The sequence below is a fragment of the Podarcis bocagei genome, assembly GCF_964188305.1.
Source record: "Podarcis bocagei genome assembly, chromosome: 6".
Lineage (NCBI taxonomy): Eukaryota > Metazoa > Chordata > Lepidosauria > Squamata > Lacertidae > Podarcis > Podarcis bocagei.
Window position 1 is genome coordinate 39,287,599 of NC_138130.1, and position 14,005 is coordinate 39,301,603.

The following is a 14,005-nucleotide window of genomic DNA, read 5'->3' on the forward strand; positions in this document are numbered from 1 at the left end:
TTATTACTGATCTTGTAGGAAGATAGACGTTTGTTTTCACAGATGTACTTTTCAGCATCCCAGTTTGACGTTCATTGTTGTTGGAAAGGAAACATTAAAAACACTGAAAATAGAAAAAGTGCCAGAAGTAACATGACTTAGAGAACAGCAACCCCTGCGTTGAGCCTCTTTGGCAGCGTGTAACAGATGAGGCTGTGGCTGACTAAAAGAGTTTATTATTAATTTGCTATTATTATTATTGTTGTGTGCGTTTCCTTTGACCTAGCTGATGCTGAAAATCGTGTCAAAAAAATAAAGCCACCTCAGTGGGGAATGGAGACCCTGACTCAACCTTTAACTAGGGAAGCCTGAGTTTATATTTTTACATGTGGCTTTCTGTCAAAGCACATTTTAAATCTACCAGTACTTTCCCAGGCATTACTCCTATCGGTAAATTCCTACACAGAAATAACTATTCTAAGGGGCGTCCAGGGCTCAGATGTTAATATTTCCTTTTTGTGAGACTTTGTGAAGCAGATTAAGTATATTGTCATAAAAATATTATCTCTCGGGGAAAAGAAAACTTGAACGCATTCAACTCTCCTACCTAGATAGTCAAGAAATCAGCCACTATCTATTTGCACTGGAAAGGCAATGTGCCAAGTCCACAAGGAAATGTCCATAGGCATGGCTGTAGTATTGTAATATCCATTATGGTCTCCAATATTGATATCAATGTCCAATCCCTCTCTCAAGGCCTGCACGTTTACAAAAAATCCCAGTGACCCTCTGGTGACCCAAACTATATATAATGCTAAGTTGTGTCATTCTCCCCACCTAGTGTTTTCGTTAAACACATCCTCAATCATGGAGGATGTCGTTTGAAGCAGAAAACATATGACTTCCCCAGTTATAAGGGTCAGATAGCAGGTGATGGAAAGATCTCTACCTATGGAGTAGGTTTACAGTTCTGAGCTATATGGACAAGTGGTCTAATCTAGTATAATACACCTTCCTTGTGTTCCTAAGCGCCAAACTGGATACAAGGTTAATATGAAATTAATATGCACTTTTTATTTTTCTAAATAGCAGGCACAGGAAAGTCTCTGCTTTGTGGTATTTGGGGAGGGTGCTCTTCAGGGTCCAAGCAAAAAGTGAATTCTGCAATTGTTTGTGTGTGTGTGTAGAATAAGTAACATTTTTAGAGGCTTTAAGGGGAAGATTGGGGCGTATTGTTTGCACAAAAGTGAATAAGGGAGGCACTGTGGTCTAAACCACTGAGCCTCTTGGGCTTGCCAATCAGAAGGTCGGTGGTTCGAATCCCCACGACAGGGTGAGTTTCCGTTGCTCAGTCCCAGCTCCTGCCAACCCAGCAGTTCAAAAGCACGCCAAAAGTACAAAGTAGATAAATAGGTACCTCTCCGGTGGGAAAGTAAACGGCATTTCCGTGTGCTGCTTTGGTTTCGCCAGAAGCGGCTCAGTCATGCTGGCCACATGACCCAGAAAAACTGTCTGCGGACAAACGCCGGCTCCCTCAGCCTGTAAAGTGAGATGGGTGCCGCAACCCCAGAGTCGTTCGCGACTGAACTTAACTGTCAGGGGTCCCTTTACCTTTACCTTTAAATACATCCCTCCCCAAAGCAACATCATTAGAACAAGGAGAGCCAAGGTAAAGCTGCGCTAATGCATAAATGGCATTATCCATTTATGGAGTGGTTGGGTGAGGTATCAAACCAGGTGAGGGAAAAGTGTTTTGGGTTTTTATTTTTACTTTAAAAAAAACCCCATCAAACCACTTTCAAAGCATTTCTGAAGCTTTGGCACCAGCCAACTCCAACCTGGCAACCCTGAGTTGCTTTGGATCCAAAGTTGTTTGACTATCTTCAAAACAAATGCACAACCCTGGTTCTTAGGTGTTGCATATTCAAGTTTCTATGTGGTGCAGGGTGTGTGTGTGTGTGTGTGTGTGTGTGTGTGAGAGAGAGAGAGAGAGAGAGAGAGAGAGAGAGGGAGAGAGAGAGTTTTGTTTTGTTTTGATTTTGTATTGGAGCCAATAGTTCATGTCATAAGCTGCATGCAAAATGTGAGGTTCCATATAATAATAAAAATGCAACTTTTAATTGCTTCTTTCCGAATGCCACATATTTTATTTGTGGTTTGGTTTACAAATACTTTCATCTGCCAAATAAGTCTGCATGTTTTCCAGCATCCAAATGCCCCCCCCCCCCCGCACTGTGTAAATAAATAACATGCTAGTGTTTGGGTTCTCAGTAAAAATTCCTTTTGAATTAAGATGGCTAGTAATAACACAAGATTTCATACTTCCAGTGCAATCCTATAGATTTCTATGCAAAACTACTGAGTTCAATAGGACTTTTTCCCAGGTACGTATGTAGGACTTCAAACTAAGTGTGACTCTAAAATGAACATTAATTTCATATCCTCCCCCTTTTTTATTTTGCTTTTTCAGCTTCTTCTGTGTTGCTGGATAAATCTAAGAATAGAAACTAATTTGACTCTATTCTTAGTACTATCTTTAGTATCTCTTTTGGTGGTCTAACTTGGAACCAGATTTCATGTTTCCAAGGTTTTTTTGGCTTAATGCAGAAATAGCATTGTTCCCCATATATTTTCAAATTCTCCTCACCAGCTCACATTTAAAACTTAGCAAATGCACGTGCAATGTTTTTTCCTCTCCTTTCCTTTCCTTTTTATTTGCATCTTGCAAAGAAAGCTTTGCAAGGAAACAACTGAATTATGAGTAAAAATGGTTCAGGGCAAACCTCTGAAACTGTTCTTACAATATAAATTTTCAGAAGCAGAGAAGCTCAACTAAATATTTGTGTATTTAGTGGGGCTTATACATGTGTATATATAGATGCTTTTATTAACTGCAGTTCAACTTGTATCAAAGTACTCCGTTGCCCTGCCAATTTCTAAGAGCAACTTCCAATGTACAGTGTACAAGGATAAAAGGCCTACTGCCAAGCCCAAACAGATGGAGGCAGGAGAATTCTGGACTATGGGTTGTATTCAACATAGCGCCTCGTTAAAGTCACTTAGCAGTATACTTGTTCCCCTGGCGAAATGTTTTGCACCACCAGTGGTGTTGTACAAAAGAATGCACAAGCCGGTTTGTGGCAACTTCATTGCACCGTAGATTGCAGTGTTACCAATTTGCCCACCTAGTAGTGCAGGAGTCCTTGAGCTAACAGACAGAAAATGTTGACTACAGTCTTGTACAACTTCAGAATGCAAGTAAGGGGTGCTATTTGTGAATGTTCCCCAACGTAGACATTTATTTATTTAAATCAAATTCTTGCACTCTAGGAGGGATTTAATGGAAAGGAGCCTGCAGGTGGGACTGTCAACGGGAGCTTCTCTTGCTGTTGGAAGACAAGACTGAGCAACACACCCTCTGCAGAAGTAGCCAGAGAACGCAAATCTCAGTTTCTTCTTCTTGTTTGGAAGTTGAGGTGCCGGGATTCCCTCTGTCTGCTCAGCGGCCTCCCTGCCTCCCGTACACACATACTCCTTCTAGTCAATTTGCAGGGGCTGTAATAAATTATGTCAGATGTTTTTGCCAAATCCCAGCTCCTTTGCCACCCTGCAACCCTTTTACAAGTCCCTTTACAGCTTTCTGGGAAATGAAGTCTGAACATGGGAAAGAAAGAAAGGCAGCAGTGCCTATCAACTTTGGGGTCCCCTTACCCCCTCAAATATTGGGGAGGGGCAAAGAGACCTGGGCCCCTAGGAATTGGTGCCTATGGTTGCAAGAGTGTGTCAGGAAAATGGGGAAATGGTAGTATGGGGGAGACTTAAAATATAGGTAGCTTGGGAGGCACAACAAACACTTCAGAGTAGCTATTACAGTGGTACCTCAGGTTAAGAACTTAATTCGTTCTGGAAGTCCGTTCTTAACCTGAAACTGTTCTTAACCTGAGGTACCACTTTAGCTAATGGGGCCTGCTGCTGCACTGCCACCGCACAATTTGTGTTCTCATCCTGAAGCAAAGTTCTTAGCCTGAGGTACTATTATTGGGTTAGGGGAGTCTGTAACCTTAAGCGTCTTTAACCTGAAGCGTATTGTCAGGGAACTGCCATCGGAGCCAGAGGGAGAGGGAGGGGTCCAGAGGGATTCCGGAGAGTGTCCCGGGAGGGAGAGAAGCAGCCCATCTTCTGGGGAAGGAAATCAGCGTAGCACCAGTGGAGAAGGGGGGCAGATGGGGGAATCGGCGAGGTGGCTCCATGACTCTTCGCCGGAGACCAGCAGGGAGAGCACTGGTCCTCCGCTGCCCACACCCTCCTTGCGCAGAAGGCTTCCGCGCAGGGAGAGTAGGCGGCGACTAGGCGTCAAAGAACTTTTATGCTGGAAGAAGTTCAAGAAACGCCCACTGACGGATTCTGCCAGTGATTGAGACAGCCACGGGTGAATGGCTGTCCGGACAGTGAGAGTTCACCCAGGTAATCCAGCCAGTGGTGGTGCCGATTTACGCACGAGCACCCCTAGAACCATTACACGTATGTAACCTGAGGTACCACTGTACTTAATAAAGCATCGTGTAGTGTGCAATGCACTTTCCGCAGAGTGGTGTGTGTATTTTATAAACTAAAGATACATTTGTAAAGGGGTTTATAACTGGCAATGGTCAGGACAGAGCGAAGGGAAGGGCAGACAGGAAGGGTATTGAAGAGAACAACTCTAGCTACATTTACTTAAATTTGGTTACAGTTGAGGATGGGAATTAAAGTGTTAAGTCAAAGTCCTGGTTGACAAAGAGGGGGAATTTGAAAGGGGACCGAGAATTCAGGGAGTGAATCCCAAGGACAGGGAAGAATGAGAGAGAATGGGCAGAGTTGACTGAAAGACAGGAACTTCAGAGAGATGGAGAATAATAGAGATGGAGGAGTGAAGCTTGGAAAGATGGGCAAAAATGAAGGGAAAATTCAAGGGCAGGCCAGGCCTAAAAGCAAGTATGGGAAATGTGCTGTATATGGGAAGCCAGCATAGGGATTTAAGGATACATCATATAGTCAAAACAGGAGAGGTGAACCATTTGAACAGCAATATATTGAACAGAAGTGAAAGGGGCAGAGGTGGGACAAGGACAAAACAATGAGAAGTTTGCATTAGTCGTGTTAGAAATGTCCTTAGAGGTTTTTCAGGGTAGGCTTGATTTATGGATCTTTCAATAAGAGGAACTTTTATCTAGTGTTGTTGAAGGCAGGAATTGCCAGTGCAGGGAAGAAGCAACATCGCCACAGACTGCTCTTTTGCCAGGAAAATGTTGGACAGAGATCAGCAGTAAAGATATTCCAGGAGGAGACAAACATCTATCTGCTGTTAATTTCTTCATCTCAGGCTGCTGTTAAAGTTACAATGGCTGGCTGAAAAGCTGGCAGTCCGTCAGATGGGTGTTGAATTTGCTGCCGCCACCATTGGTTCATAATTTACTGCATCTTATGACACTGGAGCAGTTGCCTGCTAAACTGATTTTTTACGAGCACAACTTTATTGTTGCTACTGCATCTATCCCAAAAGTCACTTAAAATGTGAATGTTAATGGGGAAAATGGGTTATATTCGGTTCTTAAGTGCTGGAATATTTTAATTACTCTCTTGCTACACATGATGCTTGTCTTTTAGAAAACCTTCTCATTTCAGAAGAACACATGTGTTTTCTTTCTCAACTGAAAACATGTTTCTACTGTTATCTGAGGCCTGGAATCAGTTCTGTCATATAGCTAAAAATCTACTTAACCTGATTTTCAATCAGAAATTCAGTGTTGTTTCACATTTGTTTTGAAATTCCCTGATGTGCAATTGGACAAAACATTTGCTTCTCTCTCTCTCTCTTTTAAAAAACCTAACAGATAATGTTCTGCATGATGAAAGCTTGTTTAAATAGATTATCATTTTTGAACACATGAAAATTAACTATTATACTTCATACACATTTAAAGAGGGATATTTAGGAATAACTATGTCCCCAGAGAACAAGGCAGGAAGCTGGAAACAAAATAAAGGAGAAAACCAAAATGGGGACAGCCATCTGTGGAAACTAGCATGCAGTCACTGACTAGGTCTGTATCCACACACGGTTTAATAGACAATGCACATGCCATAGTTAGGAATCTAAAAATTTGGTCAGTGGGTACATGCATTCTGTCTAGTATTTACATAAATGGTCCATATTTCAGTATATAACTGAAGCTCATATAAAATTTAAAAATCTGTTGATGACAAGAGTTGTGATGTTTCTATGCTGGGAATCAACAGCTGGGATGGTATTTATTATACTGTCGCAATTTTGGTTTTCGTAATTTTTAGTGATGGCTTCCTGTGTTTAGTCCTCGTTGTTTGCCACTTTAGCCTCATGAATGGATGATGAAGAGTATTAAAATGATTTGTACAAACAATGATACATTTTACTTTCTTGTTCATGTTCCTTCATTTGATTTTCCCATGGCTAATAATCTGATTGTACCCAAATTCTAAATTTTCTACGTACAGTCATATGAACTTCCTCCCTCCCTTCTTCCTGCTGGAGCAGCATGATGATAAGCAGATGGGAGAAGAGCAGAGTGTTTAAGGCTTGCACTGGCTGGGTCAAAGATAGGTTGGAGGATTACCAGGGGCATTGCTGGCAGGGTTGGGGGTGACCCTACCAAACACATTTGTTTTTTCCAAGTTCTGGAGGAAACTATTTCCTTCCCCTCTCCTGCAAGGATCCTCTGAAACATGGAGGGCTTCCAATTAGGGTACTGCAGGTATCCTGACTGAGACAGCATGGGCTCAGCTAGGACTTTGCACATGGAAAGTGTATGCTGTGCAACAAGTGTAGCAAGTAGATTTATTCCAATGGTCTTAGTTTTAAAGTATCTCTATATGGGAAGGGTTGTGGGAGCTCAGTGGTAGAGAAACTGCTTTGCACACAGAAGGTCCCAGATTCAAATGCCAGCATCTACAGGTAAGGCAGGGAGAGGCACCCCCTACCTGAAACTCTGGAGAGCCACGACCAGTCAGTATAGAAAATACTGAGATAGATGGACCAATGGTCTGGCTCAGTATAAGGCCACTTCCTAAGTTCTTTCTCTGTTCTCAAAACTGTCCCACGTTTCCATGCATTGAATTTTCAGGTGTATATTGCTTTAGAGAAGGGTACAAAGGAATATGCAAGTAGATTTGTTCATTCCCTGACCAGTCCACACTCCTTCATTTCAATCAAAACCCAGAAAACAGCAGTAACCTACTGGAGCTTCTAGAAGTAAATACTAAAGTATTTACAGGCAAGTGCATTAGGTTGGATCCCAACATCAAACTCAATAGTCAACTGCCAGTGTGAAATTACCCAAAGTTGGACCACATTCAAACCACATTCATGTGTAAGACTTTGAGATCCATTTTTATACAGACCAAGAATCAATCCAAACTACTTCAAAAGTGTCAGGCAGTCATTTACAATTTGAGGAGGTTCACTATATAGCAAGGTTACATGAACAGGTGCCTCTATTAAAAATAATACAAACATGGCTGGTCCTGTTGATGATCAAGACATGTGGCAAACATGGATCACTCACTGAACACATTGATTAAGAAAAAAAAAAAAAGGCAGGTCGGCTTTGAAATTAGTCCAATAAATGGGATGTGGGCATCAGTACATTTCTTGACACTGTTTTAGCAGCAAACGGTAAAGATGGCTATACCATAACACTTTTAGTATCACTGAAATATGACATAAACAAAAGGATAAATCTATGCCTCCCAACATTATGAGGTTGCCTGATACAGTGGTACCTCAGGTTACATATACTTCAGGTTACATACGCTTCAGGTTACAGACTCCGCTAACCCAGAAATATTACCTCGGGTTAAGAACTTTGCTTCAGGATGAGAACAGAAATCGTGCTCCGGCGGCGCGGCAGCAGCAGCAGGAGGCCCCATTAGCTAAAGTGGTGCTTCAGGTTAAGAACAGACCTCTGGAACGAATTAAGTACTTAACCCAAGGTACCACTGTATATCATATCCAATTAAATGCTAACTGAGCTGTAAACTTGTACAAAAGCTACCAATGGATCTAGGTAGCCACAGTCACTATAACGAGGCATTTCCAGTTTGGGGAAAAGTGATGCATTTTATCTGAAGCAGCCCTTGTTATTGCTCACCAGCTTCTGCTGATGACAAACTTGTTCCTTTTGCTAAGTGGGCCAAATATAGTATTGAATTTAATGCTTAATTGACATTTCCTATTCATTATTGATAACAAATAGAGAAAACATTCAGTTATGATTCAGTCACAGCAGGTCATAAACTTTCTGAAGAACATTTGCAATAAGGGGCAGGAAGAGACATGCTTTTTTGCAATATTGGCCAAAGTGTACAGCTGCCCAACCCTTGGGGAGACCTTGAAACAAAGGCACTGTAGGCAGTTTGTGTCAATTGTACATGCAAAAGAGAACAGCATATGAAGGATCAGAACATTTAGTTCAGTGTCTTTGTCTGATTCGTCTCTACAGAACTTTCAGCACAAAGTACTTAAGTATATCACAGCCACTGATTTCCCTCAATGTGATATGGGTTATCAATATAATATGAACTATCTCATAAGCATCATTCTAGATTCAGGTAGGTAGCCATGTTGGTCTGACACAATCAAAATAAATATTATTATTTTTAATTGTCTAGTAGCACCTTAGAGACCAACTAAGTTAGTTCTGGGTATAAGCTTTCATGTGCATGCACACTTCTTCAGATATGTTTTAGATACGTTTCAGAAAGCTTATACCAAAAACAAACGTAGTTGGTCTCTAAGGTGCTACTGGCCATTTTTAAAAATTTTATTTATTTATTTCCATAAGCATCATGTTATTAAATATTCCTAAACTATCTTAGTGCAACCTGAAAGTATGTGGCAGATAAGTGACAAGATTTAGAGTTTCAGGCTTGGCTATTTTGAATCTTCTGGAATTTGCAGTCTAAAGCAAGTGCATCACATTGCTTTCTGAAAAGTTTGGGCCATGACCCAGAGTGATGGGAACATGTGTCTCAGTCCTCAAGAACCCACTTTCAATCTGAAAAGAAAGGCCTTTTACTTTTCATTTGCTTTTGCTACCCTAGACAACAACATAGTAGGCAGAGTGTGGGAAGCCAAAGGCAAGGGAAATGGGCTTAGGAGCTCTAAGGTCAACCTACCCACAGAAGGGAGAGACAAAAATTAAATGAAGGTGGGTGTTATGTACTAAGCTTGGATCCTAGAACAATAGGCAAGTAGGATCCTAGAATGCAATAGCTGATTGGCTTGCAGGAAAAGACCAATCAGGCTCCAGGAGGGAAGCAGAATCAGCCAATCAGATGGGACTCATTGTGTAAATACTGTATATAAAAGCCTGAGATTTGGGGGTGCAATTCAATCACTGTTTTATAAGCTGCATTAAAGAGTATGAAATCACTACAGAACTCTGAAAATATTTCAGTGGAAGTAGCAGAGAATACACTACAGTGATATAGGAAACTCACAGCTGCTACCAATGTCTCCTTTGCATCTTACTGGAAAAGAGCTGGGGATAGCATCACCCTTAGTCAGGAAAACAGGATCTCTGGCCAGTAACAGAGAACTCAGGTTGGGTTCTGAATTAGTGCCCACATCTACCTTAATATCACTGGTGCAAACTACAGGGGCCCCGGGCATGCACAATTTTACTGTGGGACTCCAATGTGACTTCCGGTTTCTACCAAAAGTTGCATCAGAGGCCCAACACAACCTCTGAGGTTATGTCAGAGGCCCTGCAAAGCCTCAAACGCACTTTCCAGAAGTCGTGTTGGAGGTCTTGTGAGGACTCCAACTTGACCTCCAAGGGCCCGCAAGGCCTCGGAAGCAATGTCTGAGGCACTGCCAGACCTCCCGTGCGAATTCCAGTAGAAACCAGAAGTTGTGTCAGAGGTCTCATGAGGCTTCGGACGTGACCTTTGAGGCCTTGCAAGGCTTCGAAAGTGCTGCTGCGGTGCACTGATGTAACATGACGTCATGACGGCACATTACATCCCTGGTGCCATCGGGCACCCATAATCTGGGGCCCAAGTTGGTGCGCCTGCTTAATATTGTAAACTGCCCTGTGATTTTCAGATGAAGGGTGGTGTAGAAATTTAATTGATTCATTAACAACAACAATGATGATGTCACGTGCCTATCGATTCATGGTACAGAATTGGCCCCCAGATGGATTTTGTGTTCTTCTGTATACCTTAGTTTTCCAAAATATATAAAAGCTAAGTGTGTAAAGATTTATAAGGGCAGGGAAATATTCACAGGAAAACAACAGTACTGCTTCTGAGAATCCAGGGTTCTTTTTCTTCTTCTTTTAAACATCTTAAAAAAAGAAGAAGAGACAGCTGTTATTCATTTTCAACAGTTTCATTGCTCCAATAATCCATGTGGTTAGTCCAACCTACTGCTTTATGAAATACGTAAATATTTTTCATTTTCTTTCTTGAAAAACAAGGAAGGTACCCAGGCCATCTAGTGGTAAGCAAGGAGAACTGCACCCTGTCTGGAAATTTCACACTTGGATTCCATTACGCAGCAGGTAATGAACAACATGAAATCAATTGTATTGTAATAGCAATAGGCAGACAAAGTTGATTGCAAAGAAGAAAGACATTTTCTAGATGGGAAGATTTCAGATTGGAAGGTGAACCTCTCAAAACTTCAGGTTCATGTACTTAATGGGGGGAATATAGAAAGTTGTAAAATGACTGCTATTCCAGGCTAGCCTTAAATAACCCATAAAGTGATGGGGAAATGCATTAAAAAGCAAATGCATAATTAAGTGAATGAATGATCAAGGCAGAGGTTATCTTGGATAACGGTTGTAGCTCAGTGGTAAAGCTTTGCATATAGAAGGTTCCAGCTTCAGTTCCTGGGACCACAAGCGTAACGTGAGTCCACAGTGTGATGCAGCAGCAAAAAAATCTGATGCCATTCTAGGCTGCATCAACCGAAGTTTAGGGTCCCGATCAAGGGAAGTAATAGTCCTGCTCTATTCTGCCTTGATCAGACCACACCTGGAGTCCTGTGTTCAGTTGTAGACACCACAATTAAAGAAGGATATTGTCAAGCTGGAACATGTTCAGAGGAGGGCAATCAAGATGTTCAAGCAAGCCTTATGAGGAACGGTTGAAGGAGCTGGGTATGTTTAGCCTGGAAAAGAGGAGATATATTTCTTCAAATATTTAATGGGCTGTCACATGGAAGATAGAGCAAACTTGTTTTCCCCTGCTCTGGAGGGTAGCAATGGATTCAAGTTACAAGAAAGGAGACTCTGACTAAACATCAAGAAGAACTTTCTGACGGCAAGAGCTGTTTGACTGTGGAACAGACCACGAGAGATGGTGGACTGTCCTTCCTTGGAGGCTTTTAAGTAGAGGTTGGATGGCCATCTCTCATGTATGATCTAGCTGAGATTTCTGCATTGCAGGAGGTTGGGTTAGATGGCCCTCGTGGATCCCTTCCAACTCCACAGTTCTATGATTCTGTATAAACACCATGCAAACAAATCAGAATGAATGCTCAATAAACAGGCCACCTGCAGGAGCCTGGTGTAAAACCACCGTTGTATATTAATTACTCTTTCCTTCCCCAACTGCTGTTTTAAGGACTTTTAATAAACTCATCCTTCCCGGAGGAGTAGGGAGAAAAAGAAAAAGCAGTTTCTTCAATGACAATAGATGTTTTTAAAAATCATTCTATTTCATTGTATAGTACTGATGCTTATTGTTTTAATAGCTTTATGCAGGGCTTTTTTTCAGCAGGAACTGAGTTCTGGCACCTCTCAGGTCGGTGCCATTGCCGTAATAAGAGAACAAAGGAGGTATTCGTGGTGAGTTCTGGCACCTCTTTTTCCAGAAAAATAGCACTGGTTTTATGTAAACTGCTTTGTGAGGTCCATTTGAAAAACAATATATAAATACCATAAATAAATGGTTAACAACATAAATCTGGTGATACAATGTGTTTCATAGGGCTATATTTCTTCTGTTGCGCAGGTCCCTTCCCTGTTCGTGATCTGCTGTTGCACATAAGAATTGGTAGTTTGGTTTCTTTTACCTCACTATTAGTTTGTTGTTTTTGCATAATAACGCACCTTGTCTTATTTTATAAAGACCTGAACTTGGTACCAATTTAGACATGATATTAAATACGTACCATATGAGGCTTGGAAAGCAAGTAAGCTTTCTCTTATAAATATGCATTGTCTCATTTGACTTAAAATGGGAACAAGTACATTTGGCAAATTAGTTCAAAAGATTGTATATAGAAAATGCAGAGAAAAGAAGACATAGTAACAGATCACACTAAAATAAATAATCATGTCTTTGGAATTTTCCGAAAACATACAAACAGCATTTCGTTTGCTAAAATTTACTCCGCCCCTTGAGTACTCATTCTTTGTCACAAGTTCAGGATTGTTTCCAAACAAATGACCTCATCCCATTTCCCAGAAAAAAAATACTGTGCTAATTCCCACCCTTGAGTTTTTTCTGAATGCTTCTACTAGAACATTGTGGTTGCACAGCTGGATTTTGACAAAAAGAACAGTTAATTTTTTTAAAAGTTTCAATGAAATTGAGAAAGCCAAGAGGCAAAAGCAGTTATCGAAATTTAACATGCAGCAATATAGGAAGAATAAATAGGTATTAAGACTAGCAAAGGATAGGAGTTGGCTCTCCTACATGGAAAGCAGGAGCAAAAATGGATTGGAGATTTAATTTAGTTTCACAGTCAGTATTTGGTGGGTCACTGTGGAAAGGCTTCAGGAGTTAGGCTAGTCAGTCAGTCATATCTAGTAGTTGTACACTAGATTCAAGTAGCTCCTACTTGCCAGCAGAAAGCTTGCCCTCAAAGATAACAACAATTTTATTTGTATCCCACAAGTTGTGTGTGAATGGCTATACAATTCTTATAACCACAAGTGTGTGTGTGTTTTTAAAGATGCAAGTAAGAGAAACTGGTATCTGAAGCTCGAGGCTATATTTAACATATTATTCACCTTTCTGCCAAGGTAGTCAAGGTGACAGATATAAAATAATTAACCAACTAACAGTAAAAGCCCAATAGTGAAACAGAAGAGCTGCAGCAAAATAATTAAACATGACTAAGATCTTGAATCATAAAACAGTAGAAGCCTAAAACACCAGCAATTAATCACTTAAAAGCCTTGATTGAAAATAAAAGTTTTGATATAGTTCCTGTTAAACCCCTGAGGAATTAAGATGAAAAATGATTAGCCAGAAGGGTCAGAGACAAGTATGTATTTCAGTATGTAAAAGGCCTTTGTCCAGAGCAGAAAACAGAATAAAGGGCAAGTATATAGCCAGTCCCCTTCATGGATGGAAGTGAGAGCTGGACCATAAAGAAGGCTGATCGCTGAAGAATTGATGCTTTTGAATTATGGTGCTGGAGGAGACTCTTGAGAGAAGATCAAACCTATCCATTCTTAAGGAAATCAGCCCTGAGTGCTCACTGGAAGGACAGATCCTGAAGCTGAGACTCCAATACTTTGGCCACCTCATGAGAAGAGAAGACTCCCTGGAAAAGACCCTGATGTTGGGAAAGATGGAGGGCACAAGGAGAAGGGGACAAAAGAGGACGAGATGGTTGGACAGCGTTCTGGAAGCTACCAACATGAGTTTGACCAAACTGCGGAGGCAGTGGAAGACAGGAGTGCCTGGCGTGCTCTGGTCCATGGGGTCACGAAGAGTCAGACACGACTAAACGACTAAACAGCAACAACACATAGCCAGTCAGGTTTCAAACCACAGCACTCCACAGAAACAGATTTCTAAAAGAGATATTCCATCTAAAAATGATTCAGATTAAGCACAAGTCGTGAATAAAGAGTTATAACCAGCAAGTTTTTTTATTGGTTTCTCATATCACTTAGTACTGCTGGGCTGAGCTGCAATAAACCACTTCTGGTCTACACAGCAAATATTAGGCCAACAGCTTTCTATCTTGGAGGTGCAATCA